A 22,015-nucleotide genomic window follows, 5' to 3' on the forward strand; every position below is an offset into this window, starting at 1 on the left:
TGTTCCCACCTGAAACAAGACCTGCAATAACAATAAACAACCCAGATGGTACACGAAAGACCAGAGTGAGTACAATCGCCACTGCAAACATCTTCTGAGAAAATGAAAATTCAACAAAAACACAACTGCAAGATCCACATACAAAGCCGCCCTCAACCTCTACCACCACTAACTATGAAATACAAAGAAAAAGGCCCTAATTCTAAGACTGGTGAACTCCATCATCAAGGAATTCTCCAATCCTGCAGCTGCCAGCAATGACATCATCCAATAAGAAGCACTGTGCAGCTACCTCTCAAACTTCTTCGAACAGAAGGCTGCCAATATCTACAACACATTCGACCCACCGCATAGCAATACACACTCTCCTGACCAGCTGGACACCTCCTTTATTGCCAAACAGTATCTAAGGAACTGGAAGCCACGCTCGAACAAATAAACCACTGTCCTGATTAATACCATCCACTCAGGAGCCCCCTCACAGCCATGACCCCACTTCATACACAACCTTGGAATAACCATCTCCCCGCCCTCACCGCTATCATCAACACCTCCATAATCACGCCACATTACCATCTTGCTGGAAAAATGCAGAAGTCAACGCCCTATCGAAAAAACCAACAGTGGTCCTCAACAAGCTCAGCAGCTACAGATCCATCTCGCTCCTACCTTTTTCCAGCTAAAGTCATTGAGAAAGCCCTCAATATCCACCATGCAGACCACCTAGAACTCCATCAACACCTAGACAAGTCTCAATCAGGCTTTCACACTAACCACAGCACAGAGACGGACCTCATTGGGGCCGACGATTACATTAGAAGCATCCTCAACAAATGAGAAACTGACACTCTTTTCTCCTTGACCTTACCACAGCTTTCGATATGGTCTCACAAAAGTCACTCATTAGAAAGCTTCAGCACTTGGGTATCTGCAGATTGGCTCTCAAGTGAATAGCTTCCTTTCACACGGACAGACCTCAATGAGTTAGACTTCCCCCCTGCACCTCAGAACTCAACACTAATCTGCAGAGTTCCTCAAGGATTGTTGCTCAGTCCAACACTCTTCAACATCTATAGACAACATCGTCAGAGCACACAGCATCAACTTTGTATCCTACAATGATGACACACAGCTCATCCTCTCCCTTACCGAGTCAACCAGCACTGCCAAAGCAAACTTTACCAACTGCAAGAGCAACGTCATTGCTTGGATGTCAAACAACTGCCTACAGCTTAGCACAGAAAAAAACGAAGACCAAATCTTCAGCCACGACGACTCCCCCTGAGATGCCTCTTTGTGGTCCTCTGAACATGGTCCCTCACCCATCAGTGTGGACCATGTCAAAAACATCTAGATAATCCTGGAAAAAAACCTCTCCATTAGCAGACAGACCAACATTGTCTCCTCATCATGCTTTCACATCCTGCATATGCTACACAGGATTCTCAAGCGGATCCCAACAAACGCCACTCAAACAGTCATCCAGGTTCGAATGTCAAGTAGACTGGATTATGGAAATGAGTCAGAATCTCATCCCATAACCTATGCCGATTCCAAACCACCCAGAATATTGTAATCAGACTTATCCTGAACATCCCGTGAAATAACCATATCTATCTGCACCTCAACAATCTCCACTGGCTCTCAGTCCAGGAAAGATATAATTTCAGGCTACTCACCCATGCCTACAAAGCTCTCCATAACACCAGTCCAGCTTACCTCAGCCCCTGCCTCAGCTTCTACCAACCCACCAGACACCTTCAAGCTGCATCCCAGGCAAAGGTACACCTTCCTTGGATCAAGAAAACCATAAGCGGAGGACGCTCCCTCTCAGACCTCGCAGCCAAGACCTGGAATAACCTTCTCAAAACACCTCAGAATCTCCCTCTCAGACTTCCAAAGGAACCTCAAGACATGGCTCATCCAGACAAAACAGGCAAGATCTCCTCCTTCCCCCTCAGGCCTGTGCTACTTAACACCTGGATACTCTCACGGGTGATTAGCCGTGCTCTACAAATTCGCATAGCACCTAGTCAACTATGTTCTGGAACAGTAGACCCATACCTGCCAGGACTAGGTTGACCCGGCTTCAAATTTGAAAACAGCTGAAGACTCACGTATCTAAAGAACACGGAATTAAGATACAGTAGCAATCCACAACCCAGGTACCTCTCTCATCACACGTTGACTGTGTCGTGGCCTTTGACCAGTGCTCCACTGTACTAAGGCTAGTTTTGTGCTATATAAATGGGGCATACAACCAAATCCTTCTTTGGCCATCGAGTTTTTTGTTTACAATAAAGCCTAGTGAGCTAGCACTTTCCCCAACGGAGAGGCTGCAGTCCAACGCAGAGCTGGAATAGAGCAGTTAGATGGCCGTTCATTAGACACTCTGCACTAAGCAGGATTCAATACATTTAAAATGGTAGAGTTTCATCCATGATTGGATTTCTTCAAAAACCTAGGCCTAGAACTATATGTTTTAATGGGAGGTTTTTTGATAACAGGGTCATCAGCATTTAAGGATTAAAGCAGTTAGAGTATTGGAGAATAGGAGCAATAAGAACATTTGAAGACAGATGTGTGCAAGACAGAATTGAGCCATTAGAAACCTCTAGTTGTGTCAAGAAACAGGAGTAGAGAGATACAGATATATATTAAGGAGTGTCAGCCTTTCGGGCTGAAGGGATCTCTTGCTGATATATTCAGGACTACTTTGGCACAACCTCAGACATTTGTAGACCCCTCTGGGTTATGGATGGCAGACTCCTCAACATCCACATTTGGTTCTGTTTGCAGAGACACAGAGACCTTACTTTGTGAATGACTTATATTGACTCATAGGGTACACGCATAAATGCAACACTGAAGTACTTTCTGACAGAGTATATATTTCTTATTAGACTGAAATGTTCTGCTTTGCTATCCTGAGAAGAGGGGATAATGTAGAGTTATTTACCCCAATTACTCTCTGTAAATCAATATTCCTTTTAGGGCATTAGTTTGGCACGTTCCTTACACATATACCTGCATTTTAGAATTGGTTGGTGCATGGAGGGAAATTATGAAGAACATAGGGCTGCGGTGGGATTATACCTCCTCAGCGTAGGGGGAGCTTGAGAGATACTGTTTTGCAAGCAATAAACCATTCCTGTCCCTGTAGATGCATTGCCTGAGAAGTAAGTACTACAAAATGTATGAGTATGGATATGCATGTGAAGATAAATTGTAAATAACGGCATTTAATCACACAATGTCCTATTTCAATCAATTCACCCAGTCTAGTTTGCTTTTCCTTATTTTAAGTGTGTGAAGCCATACAAGGATTCATACAAAAAGCACAACAACCTCACACCGGACATGGACAACACAATCTCTCTTTGTGTTCTATTTCCACTCACAATGAGCACCTTCGTACAACCTACCACGCTTGCAAACATTCTTGAGGCATATCTTTGGGCTCAATCCTTCTCTTCTTTGCTTCATTGATCACTAGCTAGGCCTGTGCTAGAAGCTAGGCCTGTGCTAGACAAATACTATATATAGCCTGCTGGTGCTGTAGAATTCCAGCAGTGCGGGTTCCCTTCTTCTATTCCATGAGTGAATGAAGAGAGCTTCCTGGGTAACCTATCAGAAATCTTCATTACTCTGAATTTAGTTCTTCCTCATCATGTCCTTACTGGATGAGATGGTATCTCACAAACCGATTCGTTTTCTATTTTTCTATCCTAGAATAACAAACAAACTACAAACATGTCTGCTTTCCTCTTTCTGACTGGACCATATATGCAGGACAGTACTTCCTGTAACTATCAAGGTAATAATTCAACCCAACAACCATAAAAAAATCCTTTCTGGCGGCAGTTCCAACCCTGGGAGAGTTGGCAGGTCAGTGTAGGACTGTGATGAGAAAGACCTGAACTTGGCTTAAAGAAGATTACCGGTTAGTAACCTGGGCATTACCTCCTCCTCAATCGCCCTTTTCCTAATCTTTAAGGGTGAGATTATAACCAAGCAGTAACAGCACCCAGAAAATACACAAGACACTGAATTTATGAAGAGGTGGTTTTCTGTTCGTATGAACATTAAAAGGTAAGGGTTATGCAGAACTTAGGCCAAAGTTTTTCGCCAAAAACTATAGAAACTTCTTCCCTCCACCTGGAGATTGTAGTGGTTCATGAAGTATCTGCCATACACATCTTTTATGGAGGCCCCTTCCAACATAGCCCTGGAAGCTGACATGCCCCTGGTCAACCTTCCTTGAATTCATCCTATTACAGGCTACAAACCTGGTCCAGAAATACCAAAAGTAACAAAAAGTGCTTGCACCTTTCTAAAGGTCTCCATCCTTGCAACATAATTTTTAGTTCCTCTTTACAAATCAAGAGTGTGTAGTCTTTCCTTTTCAAGAGTATACAGGAATGGAAAACAGACAGTGAGCACCAAGTCCTGTGAAATATAAAAGTCAGATGGAACTTTGGGTATCAAGCTCCAGATCCACAGCTAGAGATGGGATAGGACAGATCTATTGAGGTTTGTAGTTAACAGAGGTGAAGGATCTAGAGGAAGAACACAATGATGTGATAATGAAAGCTGGAAAAGTGGAAATCAATTATGTCTGGCCCAACAAGGAAGTACTAATAGAATACCCATCTGCTCAATCAAGATCATCTGCAGCACCCTTGGGATCAAGGGAATCAAACAAAAAACATATAGAAGTTTTTGGGCCTCATCATTGGCAATGTATCTATTGCCCAAGTCCTGGTCAATGGACTGGGCCTGTAAAACATAATAAAAACAGGGGTATTCTGCTTGCAGGTGAATAGATCCCGCCATGTGCATCTGAATCTGAGTTATCTGCTGAAAATTCTTTGGATGAAGGATCATCAGTGTCGGCAGCGTAACTGGGTGACTTAACAGGTCTCTAAGCAAGTTCTCTTTCCCCAGAAGATAGAATTCATATAGACAGCGAGAATGAGCATTTGCCCATATGCAAATCTTGTGCATCAAGAGAGCTAGGGGGAATAAACTCTACTCCTTGATGACTGCTATAACTCCTTGTGCGTGCAAATCATGACTGAGTTGCTGAACACTTCTGGGGTGGAATGCAAAAGGGTTCAATTAAAAGCTTTTGATTCCTTTCAACTGAAGGACCTTGAAAGTTGCTCAGAATCCCACAGTCCTTGAATCTGCTTGTTCTTCAAGACTGAACCGCCACTCTTTCCCATTGGTATCTGTCGTAGTCACCTTGGGAAGGGATGAAGGAAGGGAGCCCTGCTTCTTAAGACTGACTGGAGCAATGAATGCAAACTTTGAGTTACCTGTGCAAGAATAGGAAGTAGAAAACTAGTTCTGAAATAGAGGAACCCAGTGGCTCACTACGTTATGTACTAGGGGATACAAGTGGGCATGATTCCAAAGAACTATAGATGTACTTGATGCCTTGCCCTATTAAACCACCAACCACTACCTGTCAGATTTGCCAGGAGAATCCTCAGATGGGACTGTAGCTTGATTTTCCTTTAGTGCAGTATAAAAATCTTCCCCACCGTCTTATCGAACTTGATGCTGCTGAACTAATTTTTTCTTACAAAGAGGTCACTGGATTTCTCCATGTTGTACAGGAAGCCAAATTTCATTTGTGTTTTGAGTACAATGTGGAAGTCTTCTGTTGCCATAGAAAAAGGAAGAGAGCAATAAGTTAGTCATCCAGATAAGGAAACACTCCGATACCTTCTAGATGACTTTTACCCATCACTATGAATGCTTATGAACTGGAACATTCAGGTAAGCATTCCTCAGGTCTATAGAGGCCAGGAAACAGTCACACTTCAGGAGCTGAATACATACATCCAAAGCCAAAATCTTGAACCATTGGAAAGGAATGTAACCGTATACTTGCCTAATGTAAGATGACAACACAGGTGCACTGAGAATTAACTTCTTTGCTTCCTGAAATGAGTAATTGGCATCAGTTTGCCAACTAAAAGGAACACCTTTCTTAAGTAGAGTATGCAGAGGCTGAACAACCTGAGCATACCCATGTACTGTTGAGTAGTTCCTAATAATCCATAGGATCTGCGTGTTTTTTGGACAACATAAACTAGGGGCTTGGTGCCTAGATTGATTCTGGACACCCCTGCAGAATATGTTGTCCTATAGACCAGCTAGCTCACAGTGCCACCGTAAGCACCCCTAACTTTATCAGGGAGCAAACGGTTTTTGGCCACCACTGAACATGACAACCCTGACCCCTCAGGGATCATGGAAACATTACAGAACCTTTTGCTCAGTCTCTCGTGCTCACTTATTCGCAGAGAAGTATACAGAGCATACACAGTGGGGCGTTTTCAATGAGTTTATTGAACTAATGTTATTCTTGTATAAATAACATGTGCTGCAATGATTAATAGACAGAAGCAGATGAAAGAGATTGCAAGCACCAAAAGCATAAATAGGAGATAAGGCTCTACCATGGTGCTAAAACACTGTAAATATAAAACAAGGCAGTAATCAAGCGTACTCCCACTATGTGAACCCTTCTCTAAGTGTATCTAGAGTGTGTGTAGGTGTAGAGCCAAGAATCCCCCCATGGGACAATCCAGCCCCTTTAACAGATGGGAGAGAATGAAGAACCCTGTCTTGGTCATGAACTGGACACCCCTCACGAGATGTCAGACCGCTGCATGGTGAAGTCTCAGCATGCAGGGACTCTCGGTGTTAGCTAAAGTGCCTCCTCTACCACTCTATCAAGATGCTCATATTTTATAAAAGAAGTCAGCCTTGCGATGTGCATATAGATTAGTGATGTTATGGATATGTAGGTTGCCCTGTCACCCCGTGGATGAAGATAGAGATGACATTTGTACGTAGTGTGAAAAGAGACCTTGTCCATGATGTTCAGGGCATTGTGAAAATGTTGTGCGAAGCTAGATGTGTAAACATGTTTAATTTCAGGGAAACTAATCCAACATTGTTGAGCACGCAAATGTCTTGGAAATGTTATTTGTGAGGACAATGTAGGAAATAAGCTGCTTCGCTACATGGGCCTTACCCGGGAATAGAACAGTACAAACCTAGAATAATACTCGCTCAGCCCCTAAAATTATCTTCGCGTATCCTTGTCCTTAGGGGAAGGTACTTCTGAAATTGCTTGAGTGAGTACAAATTTTGGCTTAAACATCTGAAGAAGTGATGGTGTGAACCAAATAGTCAAGATTGTCAGTTAAAAATATGCATTTTTCACACCCGAGACTGATTCCAACATCTTTAAAGATTTTTAACACTTGTTTGTTTTTTTGTTTTTTATAATTGTCATATGATCCAATTCCGTTTTAAAAAATATCAGCACATCGTCCCGATTGGTTTATACATGAACAATCCCTCTTAGGATTGTGATCCATTAATTTCTGGAACACATTGGTCACTGAGGCAAAGTCAAAAGGTAACCCAAGGAATTTGTACGCCCTAATGGGGATTATAAAGGTAGTAAGGTCACAAGACTCGGGATCCAAAGGGATTTGGTGGTATGCAGAGCTTAAATCCAAAAGACTGAAGTATTTAGAACCCATATTACTGGCTAGTAGATCCTGAATTTTGGGGAGTGGGAGGCAGTCAACCACAATATTTTTGACAGAGCGCTTCCAGCACTCTATTTTGTATGGGTGCATTATAGTCATAATTGCCATGCACCCACAATCAAGTATTGTGCGCAGTGTTTTATAACCATGAATATGTACTCAGTAGATTCATATATATATATTCATTTTAGTGCAATGTTATAATATGCCCATGTATGTATCGTCATGCCTGCATATACAGAGAGCAGGACAGATTATACACATATATGATAACTGTTTGCTGTTTAAATAGCCCGACTTTCTAGGCCCAAAACTGTACTTGTTATTGCACCTCCTTGGCTTCTAGAGAAATAAATAATGAAATGCATGTTGTTTTCAAGAAATGGCAGTGTTCTCATCCTACTGCAGGTATCGGAATGCCAACTCGTTATTTTTAGATTGGAGAAGATACAAGGAATGCTTTGAAGACAGAAGGAAGCGAGAAGGGAGGATACCTTTCGTGTCTAGCTGCTCTGGGAATCAAGGTCACCACACCGAACAAAGCCGTCTTAATTAAAAGGCGTGAACCTCCCCATTCAGAAAAAGTTGCAATGAAAAATTTCACCAGGATGAAGCAAGGAATCGAATGCTAGATTGTATGATGCGCAGGGACAGAGACCCCAGACTTCTGCTAGCTTTCGGAGAGAAGGGAGCATCTTAGAACTCGCTCCTAGCCTTAAGCATCTTAACCCATTTGACGTGAGTACTTCTCAGGAAGTCAACACGTGCTGACCCCTTTGGGAATAGACGGAAGGGTATTAGATAGCATCTCCTCTTAGTATAGTGTAGGGACAGATTTGTTTTATTTCTGATGAAAAGGGACCTAGACTCTGACTATTTTGAGTTGTATCATAGTCCTCGAATTTACCATTTTATTTTTGTTATGCCAAATTACTTATAAATGTAAATGTAAATGTATTTGTACTTGTATAGCGGACCGGGGTCTCCCGGCGCTGTATTCCTACCGCTAGGGAACCCTTCCTGGCTTTTTCCCTGTGAAATGTCCACTCCTGGGCATCCCAGGGTGAAGCCAGGCATCCCCAGCGCTGTGGGGCCGTTGTGGAGATTAAGCAAGCTATTGCCCAGAGTTGCAGCGTGGGACCCATGACTAGAATAGGCACTGAGGCGAGAATATCCGGTCCGCGGAATTTATAGCCCGAGACCCTGCCGTGACGGGAATCGAACCCTGGTCCCGGACCAGTGCTCTGCATCGAGGTCTGCCGCTCTAACCATTGAGCCACACTTCTCCACAATATATATCCGTAGAATCGGCTCTGTATTGATATTCTTGTATATGCTAATCTTACGATGTGTCTACCTCTTATTATTCTTGGCCTTATAATAAATGGACAAATCTAAAGTCGGAGTATGTGGTACTTTCAGGTATGATATTGTCATTGTGTTATGAAATTTATTTTTTTCCCCTCCAAAACTGTTTAGTAGGTAAATAAAAGATCCTGAGCGTAATAGTTAGGAGAAAGACAGGGGTGCCATTTAGCGTAATCATTTGTATTGAGTGTGAGCAAGTCTGCACATAAATATCCCCCGTTTCTTTGCACACTAAAGCGATGGGGCTGACCCACTCTGAAGAATCTGTAGAGATGTTCACATCTTCATGAACTAATTTGTCTAATAAATGCTCGAGATCATCCCTTGCACTTAAGGGTCGTGGCCTGGCCTTATGAGCAATTGGAATGTTTTGTATTTGAGCTTTATAACATCTTCATACTTTGTGATTTTACCAATCTTAGACTCAAACACTTCAGGAAAACTTCCTAAAACCGTTTGAAAATCTTGGCAAAACTCATCTCAATCTGTCACAAGGGCAACTTGGGACTCTTCATTGCACAGGATTTTCTGAACCGGGAACACATTTCACACCTATTTGAGCTAGATCCTGCCACCCTACAATGTTTTTGCTCTTTATTGCTACAAAACTTTTGGGTTAATAGGTCTTCCCATAAACGTTAAATTCTCTTGGAAATAGCTCAACATATCAAGATCATGATCTCCATACAATTTGGGAATAATATCCGTTTGCTGAAGCGGAACCTTAGAGGACCACTGTTGTGTAAATAATCGATTAGAAATTATGGTGACAGGAGCACTAGAGTCTGCCATCGTGTTCAGATTCAAATCACCCAGCAAAACCTGGCAAAGAGGTCCTTTTGCCTAGTGAGTCCAGTGAGGTGTTACACTGTATCAACTGTTAAGAACAACTTTTGAAATGTGTTCTGTAAACATTCACCATGCGCACATTCATCCTTAACTTGAACATCATTCGCCTGTACGTTGCTCACTTGCACAATACTTTTCCCTCTTCATACAAATTGAAAATGACCTAGCTTGCGGCATTTAACACATTCACTTGAATGTAAGCGCAAACCACACCTAAAACGCACTGTACCTGACCTCTTTTGAGGAGGTTTGTTAGACCTATTTTTAAGAGAGAGCATTAGTCGATTCCTCATCATTTATCACATTAACAGTAGAATATCTGGTTGACTAATTCAAAATAAATTTCGATGAAACTACTGCATGTTTAATTCGGTTTGTCATATCTATCACTTCAGTAAGTGAAAGGTCCCGTCAACTCAAAATACGCTCTTGTATTTTTTTCAGAATTACAACTGTAAACAAATTGTTCCCTAATATATGTATCTCATGCAGTACCAAAATTGCAATGAGATGCCAAGTTTCTTAGCGCCAATATGTATTTTCCAACTGTTTCATCTAGCTCCTGCTTCCTCTTCATAAAATGTAAACGTTCCAACATGACGCTAGGTTGTTACTGAACTTTTCTTACTCAACCTTTGAGCTGCCTCAGTGTATACATTATATCCGTAACCAGAAGGAAAATTTAACACCGGTAGATTGCCAAAAATGTGTGGACCTTTACTGCCTAAATAACTGAAGAGCAATGCTCATTTCCTTTTGGGCAAATATTTTTCTGCATCAATTGCTACTACAAAGTTCTCAAATACTTGAAAAACAATTTTCCATAATATCTTAGGTTTGTCTGGTAAAAATGATGCAAGCTGAAGAATTTGTTGTGAAGAAGCCATATTAAGAATTAGCACCACTTAAGTCAAGACAATGGGAAACAGTCAATGAACCTACCACATAGACAGAACAATGTCACAGCGATATATAAATATCCTTGTGGAAATTACACTCTGCATCTGCCACACGGCACAGCAACACCAGGGCAATTTGTAATGATTGTTGAGTGAGCGTGTTTTAGCTTTTGAACTCGCAAGCATTTTCTTTTTTTAAATATCAAAATGCCTCTGTTACAATGCCAAAGAATGCAAAATAGGCCAATCCAAGATGGCCTCCATGCATGTAGACGTAGCAAAGGTGATCGCATGACACACTGTAGGAGCGTGACATCCAGTTCAAAGGACGCTCAATTGATGAGATTGCGAGACACCGGTCTGCCACAGTGCAAAATCCTCAACAAGAAAACATGGCAAAATAGCTCAAAAACAGTCAGTGTGACAACCCTTCACTGTCAAATCACAAATCTCTTCAAAGCACCACCTGGTGAAATCCGTTGGCACTCTCCAGAGCAACAAGAAACCCAGAGGAAATACAGAAGGACTTCCTAGAATGGTACTGATAAATCAAACAATATGGTATTGTTGAATTTCTCCTAAAGTGTACAGACAAGAGGTTATAAGACTCATGTTTGTAAGCCAAAATTCAGCCTTCTAGTGGTCTGTCCAGCTTGGTCAGAGTTAAGTGTATTAGCCAGGCTCCTTTGATGAGGTGATACATAGCCCCTGGAGTCAACTAGCTCTTCTGGGAGGGCAGGGTTCTGCTGCATAGAAATGCTAGAGCAGGGGGAGGGGTCGTAAACAATATTCTTCAGTGGAAGGAGGAGACCGGCATGATAAGTCAGTTTCATTTACACTTCTACTCTTTGAACCCAACCAGAAGGTAGGATTAAGGAAGGAATGAGCAGATGCAAGGTGGAGATACTATTGAGATTAACCATCCTGGCGGTGTGTTCAGCCAGCTCTTCTCTCCAAGCTGGAAAATCAGCCATGATGAATTTTGGAGAAATGGTCCTCTCTGGGAGAAAATAGTGCCCCACTGTGGAGGATGCGATCACACACTGGGTGTTGCCCTAAACCCCATTGGACAGAAGTGCCCTCCTGTTTGACCCAGAGAACTTGGAATAAGTATCTGAGAGGGGCAGAGCCCATCAGATCTGCTGCTTGAAACTCAAGGAAGCAGAAGGGTCCATGCTGAGAAGTTTGATATGCACCAAACAGGCCCTGCACTCTGAAGACTGCGCCTACTACAAAATCTAGCACCACAGACCTGTGGATTGCCTTGCTTCAAAAGGACTCAAAAGTGGACTCCCCGCAAACAACAGGTTAACAGATCTCACCTGGAACACCACCACCAAGAATCCTCAGTCTGGAATACTACCAGTGGAGTTATAAGGGTTTGTCCAAAGGGATTGTGGGAACTTAAGTCCAAAACTTTTAAGGACCATCTTGAAGCTTCCAGACCCTTGGAGTAAGTTATGGACACATTGGGACCCTCAGTTAGAAGTTCCAGACGATTAGAGCAACTTTGGAAAAAAGCTCTATAAGTGGACCGACTCAACCTGACCAGCCAAGCCAGCATCCCGCAACCAGCGAGAAGGTTCATCCCGCTCAAAAGCTCCGGAGGTCCAACTTCTAGATTTTGACAGGGAGTTGGCTGAAACCGAAGCATCACTGAAGCCAGTCTGTTGAAGAGCAGAGAGGGACCCCGGAAGAAAAAGCTTTGTAAAAGTTTCTACGTCTGTACGTAGGAGAGGCCTGGAACCCTGGTACACCCAGCTGGAAAGCTCCAGAGGTCTGACTACCACAAGTTTGACCGGGAGCTCATCGCAAGGCAAGCCGGCGATCCCTCACGGAATCTGGACTGGCTGAGAGATTCGACGGACCCCGGGAAAAAAAGCTCCAGAAAAGTTTTTAAGTCCGAAGGTAAATATTTTGACCGAGACCTACCGTGAGGGATAGTTGCGCAGGGCTCCATCACAGTCTACCTGAAACTTTGAATCTGTACCGGTCTGGCGCGACCAGATGTCCCAAAAATAGGTTTCAAAGAGCTATATAGTGGTAAATACTGAAAATTTCATATCTCTGGTTCCCTACATTGGATTTTTTTTTTGTTTTGGTGTCATTTTAAAGATAAAAACATTTCCTATCTTTATAAATTGGTGCTGGATTTTTATTGTGAGTCGAGTCTTAATTATTTACTGAATTGTTGTTTTTAAATGCTTTACATACCGGTCGTAGAAGTTCAGCCTGTCTGCTCGCAGCCAAGCTAGTAAGGGTTGAGCATGGGAATAATTTTCCAATACTTGTTCCGAGCCCTATATTTTATTAGAGGCCTTATAGCCAGTGGTAGAAATATATTTACCACCACCAATAACCCACTTTCCAACAAATATTTATTTACAACTTCCTAGTTTATTTGAAGTATAACAGGAGCCCACAGGAGTGCGTCCTAGAATGGTGTCTTCCACTCTGCAATTGCATTGCAGAAGCATTCTTAACACACTGGACAAGAACACTGTCACGGGCCATATATTAAAAGTAAACAAAAGCTTATGGCATGCACTCAGTACACATCTGATAACAATTCTAGAATACAATAAGGAGGGGGAAGATGTAGAAATAAACAAAGGACAGACAACGCAATGTCCAATCTTGCAGCCCTGCGGCTCTTGTAAGCACATCGCCAGACAAGCGTCCGGCTCACAAAGTCAGAGCCTCACGCGAAGCGGACAGCTAAGGCGCTACTGCCGCTGGGCAAGCAGTGAGGAAACGGCCACGCCCTCTACTAGGGCACGCCCCCCAGGGGCCACATCACGGGGGTGAGCCAATCATGCAGGAGCTTACTCAGCAAAGCTCAGAAACTGAAATATCCATAAAAAAATATCCAACAAGCTCTTAACAAATGATGATAGAACCCATTTTAAATCCAGAAAAAAAGGCAAGAAGAGGAAGCGGGCCATATTTGTTGTTTATGTTTATTTTACTCTGATAGATGTTTTCTGTTGGCGTAGTTCCTATTCTGTTGTCGGGGAGGATATCTCTCACCCAGTAAGGACTGGGAGAAGGAAGATGGACGAGGTGGTAATACTCTTAGGGGCATATTATCAAGAAACAGCGTTAAAATTATCGCCGCTTTAGCGGCAGAAAACTGCCGTAAAGCGGCGATAATGGGCTTGATAATATGCTCTATGGAATTCCAATTAAAGCCCATGTTAGACGTGAAGGACATCTAACATGGGCTTCAATTGGAAATCCATAGAGCACATTATCAAGCCCATTATCGCCGTTTTAGCGGCAGTTTTCTGCCGCTAAAGAGGCGATAATTTTATCGCCTGGCTGGATAATATGCCCCTTAGTTCCTTTAATGCGATTAACACGACTATTAACCACAGAACACAAAGGAGAAGCAGGATTGGATGAAACACTTGTGCATGGAGCTGTCATCTTCAAAGCTGTCCTGGGCCTCAGCGGCTAGACTCAGTCCACCAGCACTACCTGCAAAGCAAGATCTCTCTCAGCAGTGCCATGCCTGTGCTCTCAGCCCAAGCAGCATCACACTCATCTCAATACAGGAAGTAACACTGGGCGTAGTTCGCGAAGTAGCACTTTGCGAAGCTACGCAAAGTGCAGTTCGCACTACGCGAACAACGCGTAGCACTTCGCGAACTGCGAAGTACCTTGTTCGCACTGTGCCAGATGTCGTTTTCAATGATTGCACAGTGCGGACAAGCAACCGGCACTGTGCAATCATTGAAAATGGCATCTTGCACAGTGCGAGCTGTAGTTTTCTGCTGCTCGAGTAGATTTTTACTCGAGCGGCAGCTTTCTCAACGCAAACTGGTAGTTTCTCATCGCGAGCGGTCGCGAGCATACGCGACCACTCGCAATGAGAAACCTGACCTCCTCGCATTGGGAATCTCGCCGGGAGGTTTATTTTCCATGCTCGCGATCGCCAACTTGATGTTGCTGATCGCGAACAAGGAAAAAGTCTCGCCGGGATGTCATTTTGCTTGCTCGCGGTCGCCAACTTGACGTTGAGGACCGCGAGCAAGCAAAAAATGACCGCTACGCGTGTTCGCACTGTGCTACGTGCAGTTCGCGTAGTGCGAAGTAGCGCAAACTTCGCAAACTACGCGAGCGTAGTGTAGTGCTTTGCCCAGGCTTAACAGGAAGGTTCCCCAGCAATGCCTCGTCTGTGGGGCTTTCAGCTGGTCTTGATTCTCAATGAATTATTCAATTGCATTCTGGGAGGTGTAGTTTAGCTTTTCACAAGCCACAGATCTCAGCATTCAAAAGCGCTAATTTTGGCTAAATCTGTGAATGGTTGGAGGTGTTCAACGTGACCTAGGGGAAGTTGTAAACTCTGTGATTCAACCGAGTGAAACGCATCCTGTTGTTTTTCAGAGCGGAGTTGGTTTTAGAAATGCAACCAAACAAAAGCAAATAGTGCTCTTTAGACAACGGTGTAAAAACAATGTATATACAGTGCCACTTAAATTGCCTGATTCTGAGTGTACGGCGTTTTCCACATAATAAGGAATATGCTGAGTTTGCCACATAACTCAACTGGTGCATAGTCTTCAAATTTTAATTTAAAACAAATATCAAAAGTTACTACCACGCGCTGGAAGGTCCTTCGCAAACGCTGACTGGCCATCTTTCACGTGCTAGTGCTGTGTATGCTGCTTACACTGGTACTAATGAGGTGAAATATTTTTCCCGGCAGTGTTACCAGAACAGGACAAAAGAATAAAGTAAGATTGTCCCAAATTGTCTCACATTACGCCGCACATAATGCGGACTTTCTTAAAGCACCGCATACATTTCTTAAACTTAACAACAAAATGCACAGTTTTTCTTTTTGTAATATTTTACACTCAATCAGTTTTATGACTTTCATCATGATTGCAATAACAAAAAAAAGAAAAGGTTTTACCTGTAATGATGCTGCCGGTATGCCGCACAGTTTGCGTTTTTTCAACTCCGCCTGCACGTGGCCATTTCCGCTGATGGACGGAGCGCAGGGGCCCCTCCCAACCTGCACTAGGGCATACTCTCTATGGAGCCGGGAGTGTTGGCACCCTGTTCCAGGCTGAAGACGAGGGGCTCAGTGGTGCCCAGCTGGGGACGGGAGGTGAAGGGATGGGCTCCGGCTGGTGAACCCAGAGGCACCCAGACTGGTGAAGGGAGGTGCCTAGGCTGGGGAAAGGAAGTTGCACAACCCCCTTGACTTGCAGGTCAGCGGTGTTTGTGACCTATTACGTCAGTAGTCAGGCTACCCTTGAAGACTTGCCCGGCTGCCGGCAGCGACACGCCCGGGGCACTGAGGGGTCTTATCTGCAGGCAGACTCCAGGGCAGAGCCGCGGGCGCACTACCAGAGTTACCAACTCACCAAATTTCGGCAGGAGACTGTAAGGTTTTGTTTAGGCCAAAATGGCGTTTGTTTGTTTTTAATGTTCTCATCTTGAAAGTTACTCCATTTTAATTAAATGTAATTCCCTGAGTGTTTTCCTAACTCTTCAGCTTACCTGCTCGAAAATACGGCATGCCAAGTGCACAGAGAATTCCTGTCTGTAAATTACTTATTAAAGGATGCCCTTCCCCCTACCCTGAGCCTCGCGCAGACCCCTTCTCAAACAGGGCTTCCCCTCCCCTCGAGCAGAGTGAACACAGAAGAAAGCGTGTGAAGATTGGAGCCGTGCTGGGGGCAGTGACGTCACGGGAGACGCAATGGGTTGTTGATGGAGACTTCTTAATAACTGCCCCTCCCCGGCTGATATTGGCAACTTTTCGTTTCTGTTGCAAACCCATCATCTTCTGTGATGACCCCACACACCCTCCCCCACTCGGTAAAACTTCACAGGACTCTCTCACAAGCGCAGCTATCAGAAGTCGTGATTTAAAGCAAGCCGCAAAAGCACGAACACGTTTGTGGTCCACTCTAAATGATGGAGAAACAAAGTGAAGAGACAGGCCACAAAGCGAGCACTTGCTGAAAGCGGTCCAGAGGTCCGGCACGAGACATCACGCATACATGGGACTGAATGTCAGCAAGGCATACAATTCAGTCAAAACAACTGCGTTGTGGGAGTTGTATGTATCTTGTTCCCTGGAGGGGAACACCACTAACGCCCCGGACAGTAATTCGTTTTAAAAGGGAGTTCATACACAGAAATACCCGTTAATAAAACTTTCTGCCCACCTCTGTGCACTTCCCATCACGTCCTGAACTCTTGTAAAAAATGTTTGTTGTGTGCAGTTTTATATACACGCCACGACTCAACCCGAAGGAACCGGAGCGCGTTCCATGAGCACCGGTTGCATTACAAACGAACGCGGTTTTTTTTAAGGCACGAGTGATTTGCCCAGAATCACAGGAAGCGCGAGCTGGTTCTCCTGCTCCAAGGCCAGCAGCTCTAGCCGTTAGGCCACACCCAGCCCCTTTGAGTTTTTAGGTCTCGCCTGACCAGCGCTTTAGCGCTGGCTCTGGCGAGACTTATAGTAAGCGCGTTTTGGAAGTGCAAACGAGTGCTTTCAGGCCTCCAACTACAGTGCATGTGCCCCGGGCGCGCGCACCATTTGGCAGCCTGAAAGCACTCGTTTTCTTTCACTTTCGGGGCCCCTTTGATGTCCCGCACCACTGTGCCCGCCCCCACTCCCCCTCCCACTCCCTCCTCGTCAACTTCAGTGCGCGCTTGTCTTTCCGCCCCCACTCCCCCTCCCACTCCCTCCTCGTCAACTTATAGCAGGGTTTTGCATTTTATAACTAGTCATGTAATACCTGATTTAAATCATAAAATAAAGTACATGAAACATTTTTAATACGTTTTAACGAGGTACTGTTAAACTCTATCGAGCATCTCAATAGTGGGTTACTTTTTTCAAAATATAAATGCATTTTAACGGCGTGTGCGTCGCGCAGGCCCCATGTATCTAAAGCATGTAATGGGGAGTTGGAGGTTGGAGTCTGGAGTCTGTCCCTCACGCGAACGTCCCCATGACGTCAGCTTCTTTAGTGGTTCTTACACACCTCTGTAGCCTAGTTGCTGGGTTCTGTGTCCCTTGACCCTTCTTTTGACCTTTCTCTGCAGGAGTGGAGCCTGGCCAGGCGTGCATTATGGCACCTTATTCTAACAGTTTGCCCCCCTCTGCGAGCACACGCCTCACTGTGTGATCACATTTTCCAGTCAGGTCGCCTGCTGCGCCCTTCAGTGTAGAACGCAATCCCGCCATCGTCACCGCCCCTCCCCCCCCCCCCCCCCCCCGAGTCAGAAATACTTCCCAAAGACAACAAGCATTTGCAATGCATTAGGTCTCGCATTTACGCGAGTTCGTGCTATTGACATTGCAAATAACAATGCCTATTGGCATTGTCATTTACAATGCCAGTAGATTTAACTCGTGTAACTGCGAGACCTATTGCATTGCAAATGCTTGTTTCTAGTTATGATTTTTGCCTTCGCTCTATTGCGCGCACGCTGCTCTCTACAGCGCTCTAACGCCTATGCTGGGGTCTGTGCAGTGGGTAAACCTCAACAAATGTTCACAAACAAAAGCCACTCGCCTTTCGAAATGTCACCTCAGTCAGGATTAGTGAGTATTTAAAACGACAGCGAGATGTCTGTAGGAGGAGTGGGGGCAGTGGGGCTCGCTCCACCATACACTTAAGGGTTAGGTGAGTGAAATGGGGCTGTCGTATTACACAAAGGTGCGCTGCGAGATGTAGTAAACACCCAAAATGTGCAGTTTTCTTTGTAAAAGAGGGGATATCGTATCACAAACGTTTTGAAGCTAAGTTGCAACCCGCAAGCACACATACATACAAGGAAAGAGCGAAGGGAGCTGTAAGGGGGGATGGACGGGACAGAGACAGATCCCCTCCCCCGGAATTCCCTAGAGTGTAAAAGAATTTTCTCAACGGGATAAATATTTTCCCAGTGAAGAAACACAAAGTTAGTGGGCAAATGCACATTATGCAAAATGCCAGAGTGGCACTGTAAGTTACTTTTTTTTTTTTTAGAGCAAAATGCATAGTACCCCCAGGGGCACCCCGCTTTCCCCCCTCCCCCAAATTAGGTTACCCAATGACACACAAGAAACAGTTGTAAGTGGGTAACAAATGCTGCAGGTTTATTACATAATTCCAAGATATGTAATGGGTGGGTTATCTTACGGGCGATCCAAGGGCAGGCAACCATCTGGGTCGCCTGCCCGCCTGATGAGCCGGGCAGCCCGGGAGCAATGCCCGCAAGTGCTGCCCTCCAGGTGATTCTTTCTACGATCACGTGCCGTTAGTAGTTCTACTCACGGCCCCCCTCTCGGGGCAGGGCGTCGCATAGCAAGCCCCCGGTTGTTCAGGCCCACAACCGCCCGCAGGACTAGCGGGGCGCCGACACGGCTTCCGGGACCTCTCTGGAGGCTCCTCGTTTTGGCTCAGGCACCCCCTTGGTGCCGCGCAGAGGTACTCTTTGTACCGGCCTGCTTCCAGATCGCCCTGTAACTCCGCCTGCAACGAAAAGGAAAACATTACAACGCTCAGAAACCCCCCCCCCCCAACCACGCCTACGCCGGGTAAGCGGTAGGGAGGGAAAAGGCGAGGTGGGCGACAAAAGAGGTCGCCAGTGAGGGTGGGGGAAGGCTAAATGGCCTCCCCCTCACACCTGGGCCAGGAAGTGACACGCATTGCGCGTCACTTCCGTCCCTGACAACGGAGGGGGGCTCCAGTCTGTGTCCCCGCCCCCCCGGAGGGAGGGGGTGGGGAGGGGTGACCGGGGCCCCGGGGCCACTAAGGCGCCAACCGCCGAGTGGCCCCCTGCGGGGGCCGCGGTCAGCGACATAGTACCCCCAGGGGCACCCCGCTTTCCCCCTCCCCCAAATTAGGTTACCCAATGACACACAAGAAACAGTTGTAAGTGGGTAACAAATGCTGCAGGTTTATTACATAATTCCAAGATATGTAATGGGTGGGTTATCTTACGGGCGATCCAAGGGCAGGCAACCATCTGGGTCGCCTGCCCGCCTGATGAGCCGGGCAGCGCGGGAGCGATGCCCGCAAGTGCTGCCCTCCAGGTGATTCTTTCTACGATCACGTGCCGTTGGTAGTTCTACTCACGCCCCCCCTCTCGGGGCGGAGCGTCGCATAGCAAGCCCCCGGTTGTTCAGGCCCACAACCGCCCGCAGGACTGAACAGCATCTTGTCTCAATTACATGATGTTGAGTAAGTACGAGAATCGGGGTCGACTCCACATCCTCAGATTCTGGGCAAATCACTTAATCTCCCCGTGCCTACCAAAAAATAAATGTGTTCTCTTGGCTTGTGTAACGTAACCGGTGAGGATGTGGGATGGGGAGACGATGTGGTCCGTCGGCTAGCCTGCCGACTTTGGTGCTGGAAACCAGGGTTCGAGCCTCGAGGTCGCGTCCACATCCTGTGAATCTGGGCAAATCACTTAATCTTCCCGTGCCTGAATGTGTAATGTAAATACGGTGCGCCTGTAAAGCGCTCCAATACCTTCGGGTCGCGTTCGCGCTAAACCAAAATGCCGGAAATGACAGGAGATTACACCAGTGCGAACGAAATGTCGCCCAGTCTTAGACCTAGTGACCCATCGGGGGTCGGGTCGAGAGTGTGGAGTGTTAAAGATACTTTGGGATAAAGTGGGAGGATAATTAAATCATAAGGGATTTCGATTTCGGTTTAGTGAATTTCAGTATGAAATGGTGGGGAAGAGAGAGGTGCAGGGCCTATTGGGGATAGTGTGGAAGAGCCATAAAGCCCCTCCTACCTTCCACTTCAGGTCTTTAAGTGGGATGGAAAAACTGGAGGGTCTCTCACAGGGGCGTGGTCGATGTAATTAAGGGCGTGGCTTAAACTCTTCAACTAAACAAGCATTGGCATAGCCAATAGGTCTCGCTTTTGGGACCTTATAAGTATTTAGTTATGCAGCACAATATCCTTGGCTCAACAACATCAACTGTTGCATGGCTAAACACTTATAAGGTCCCAAAAGCGAGACCTATTGGCTATGCCAATGCTTGTTGCTGAAGTTGCTCGAACGCAGCTGGAATCCGCGTAGACGTGCCAGAACTGCAAAGTCTGCCTTTGCAGCCTCCCTGTCCCTGGAAAAAAGACGGACAATACGACCAAAAGAGCAGTTCTTTACCTATAAGTCTGCTAGGGTAAGGCACCGAACTGAACAGCCTCACAGGGGCCTTAAGGGGGAGATGCCCATCCTGCAGTTAGAGGGCAGGAACTGTTGGCTGGTGGCACGCTTCCACTCTTGATGCCTGGCCTAAGCTGTTGCTTGGCTGATGCTGCCAACCAACATTGTGCGGGAGGCAGACATCTTACAGCATAAAGAGAATTGTATTTATCCATCGACTTTCATTGGAGTAAGGGATATTTAGGGAGAGGGAAATGTCAAAACAAGGTTAAAAATAATACATAGATATGGCCGCAAGAAATCTCTGGCCTTAATCAGTCGGGATGGCATGAATAGCTGTCACAGCACGCAGTGAGATGGAGGAGAAAAAGGTCACTGTCTATAGAATGTGCCTCCTGTCTGTTCCTCAGGATGGGGGAGACAGACACTAGGTTGAAGGGGACAAGAAAAGCGTGAGGCACAGAACTTAGCAAACGCGCATCTCAAGGTCTGCTTTAGAAGCAGGAATTTTGTACTAGGGTCATGAAGACTTGATGGAAAGGGAAGACCATGCGTGATTGTTCAACCGGAGGGAAATAATAGCATGTTCACCGTTAAGAAGTGCCTGCATAATCTAGGACAATATTTAAATGAAATAAAATAAAGATGTGTGCTGGTCTGCTCCTAAATGCCTTTAGGGAAGATACTGGATTTTCAGCATCTTTGGAAGGTGATATGATGGCAAAACCTGTGTTAACAAGCATTGACCGCGATTGTGATTTCGCAACACGCACGGCCGCGAGACGCGCTCTGTGGAGGGGGAGGGGTGAGCAAGACAGAGAGGAAGAGCAAGGCGCGCACGCGGGAGAGCGAGAGGAAAGCCATATGGCGCCTCTGCTCGTAAGCGCTCGCCCGCGCACATGCACGCTAACTTTAGGCCGGCCATGTCAGCATATTTTGAAGCCCTCACTAAAAGTCTCGCCAGTCCAGCGCATGCGCTGGGTCAGGCAATACCTAAAAATCTGTGCTTAGCATAGTGTGCCGCCCGACTTGTATTTTGCTGTTTCTGTCTTTGCATCTATATATATGATACAGCAAGTAACATCATACCTACAACAACTCAGGACTATTTCTTTGTCAATGGTTGTTAGTTGCATTAGATTAATAAGCATCAACTGTGGCTTGTTGTAT

At 45.4% G+C, this 22,015-nt stretch overlaps 1 protein-coding gene across 3 annotated transcripts in view; it reads right to left on the reverse strand.

Moving 5' to 3' along the window:
- Positions 1-22,015, reverse strand: part of LOC146806161 (olfactory receptor 51E1-like) — a 205,469-nt gene that overhangs the window by 41,410 nt on the left and 142,044 nt on the right. Inside the window, exon 1 of one of the 3 annotated variants that reach the window (XM_085623476.1) lies at positions 15,618-16,474. The exons of 1 other annotated variant lie outside the window; for it this stretch is intronic. The gene's annotated coding sequence lies outside the window, so the exon portion shown is untranslated. Of the gene's footprint in view, positions 1-15,617; positions 16,475-22,015 lie in introns of those variants that run through there. One more of the 3 variants, XM_085623478.1, reaches the window with a different exon arrangement.

Source organism: Triturus cristatus, chromosome 8 (genome assembly GCF_964204655.1).
Source record: "Triturus cristatus chromosome 8, aTriCri1.1, whole genome shotgun sequence".
In the NCBI taxonomy this organism is placed as follows: Eukaryota; Metazoa; Chordata; class Amphibia; order Caudata; family Salamandridae; genus Triturus; species Triturus cristatus.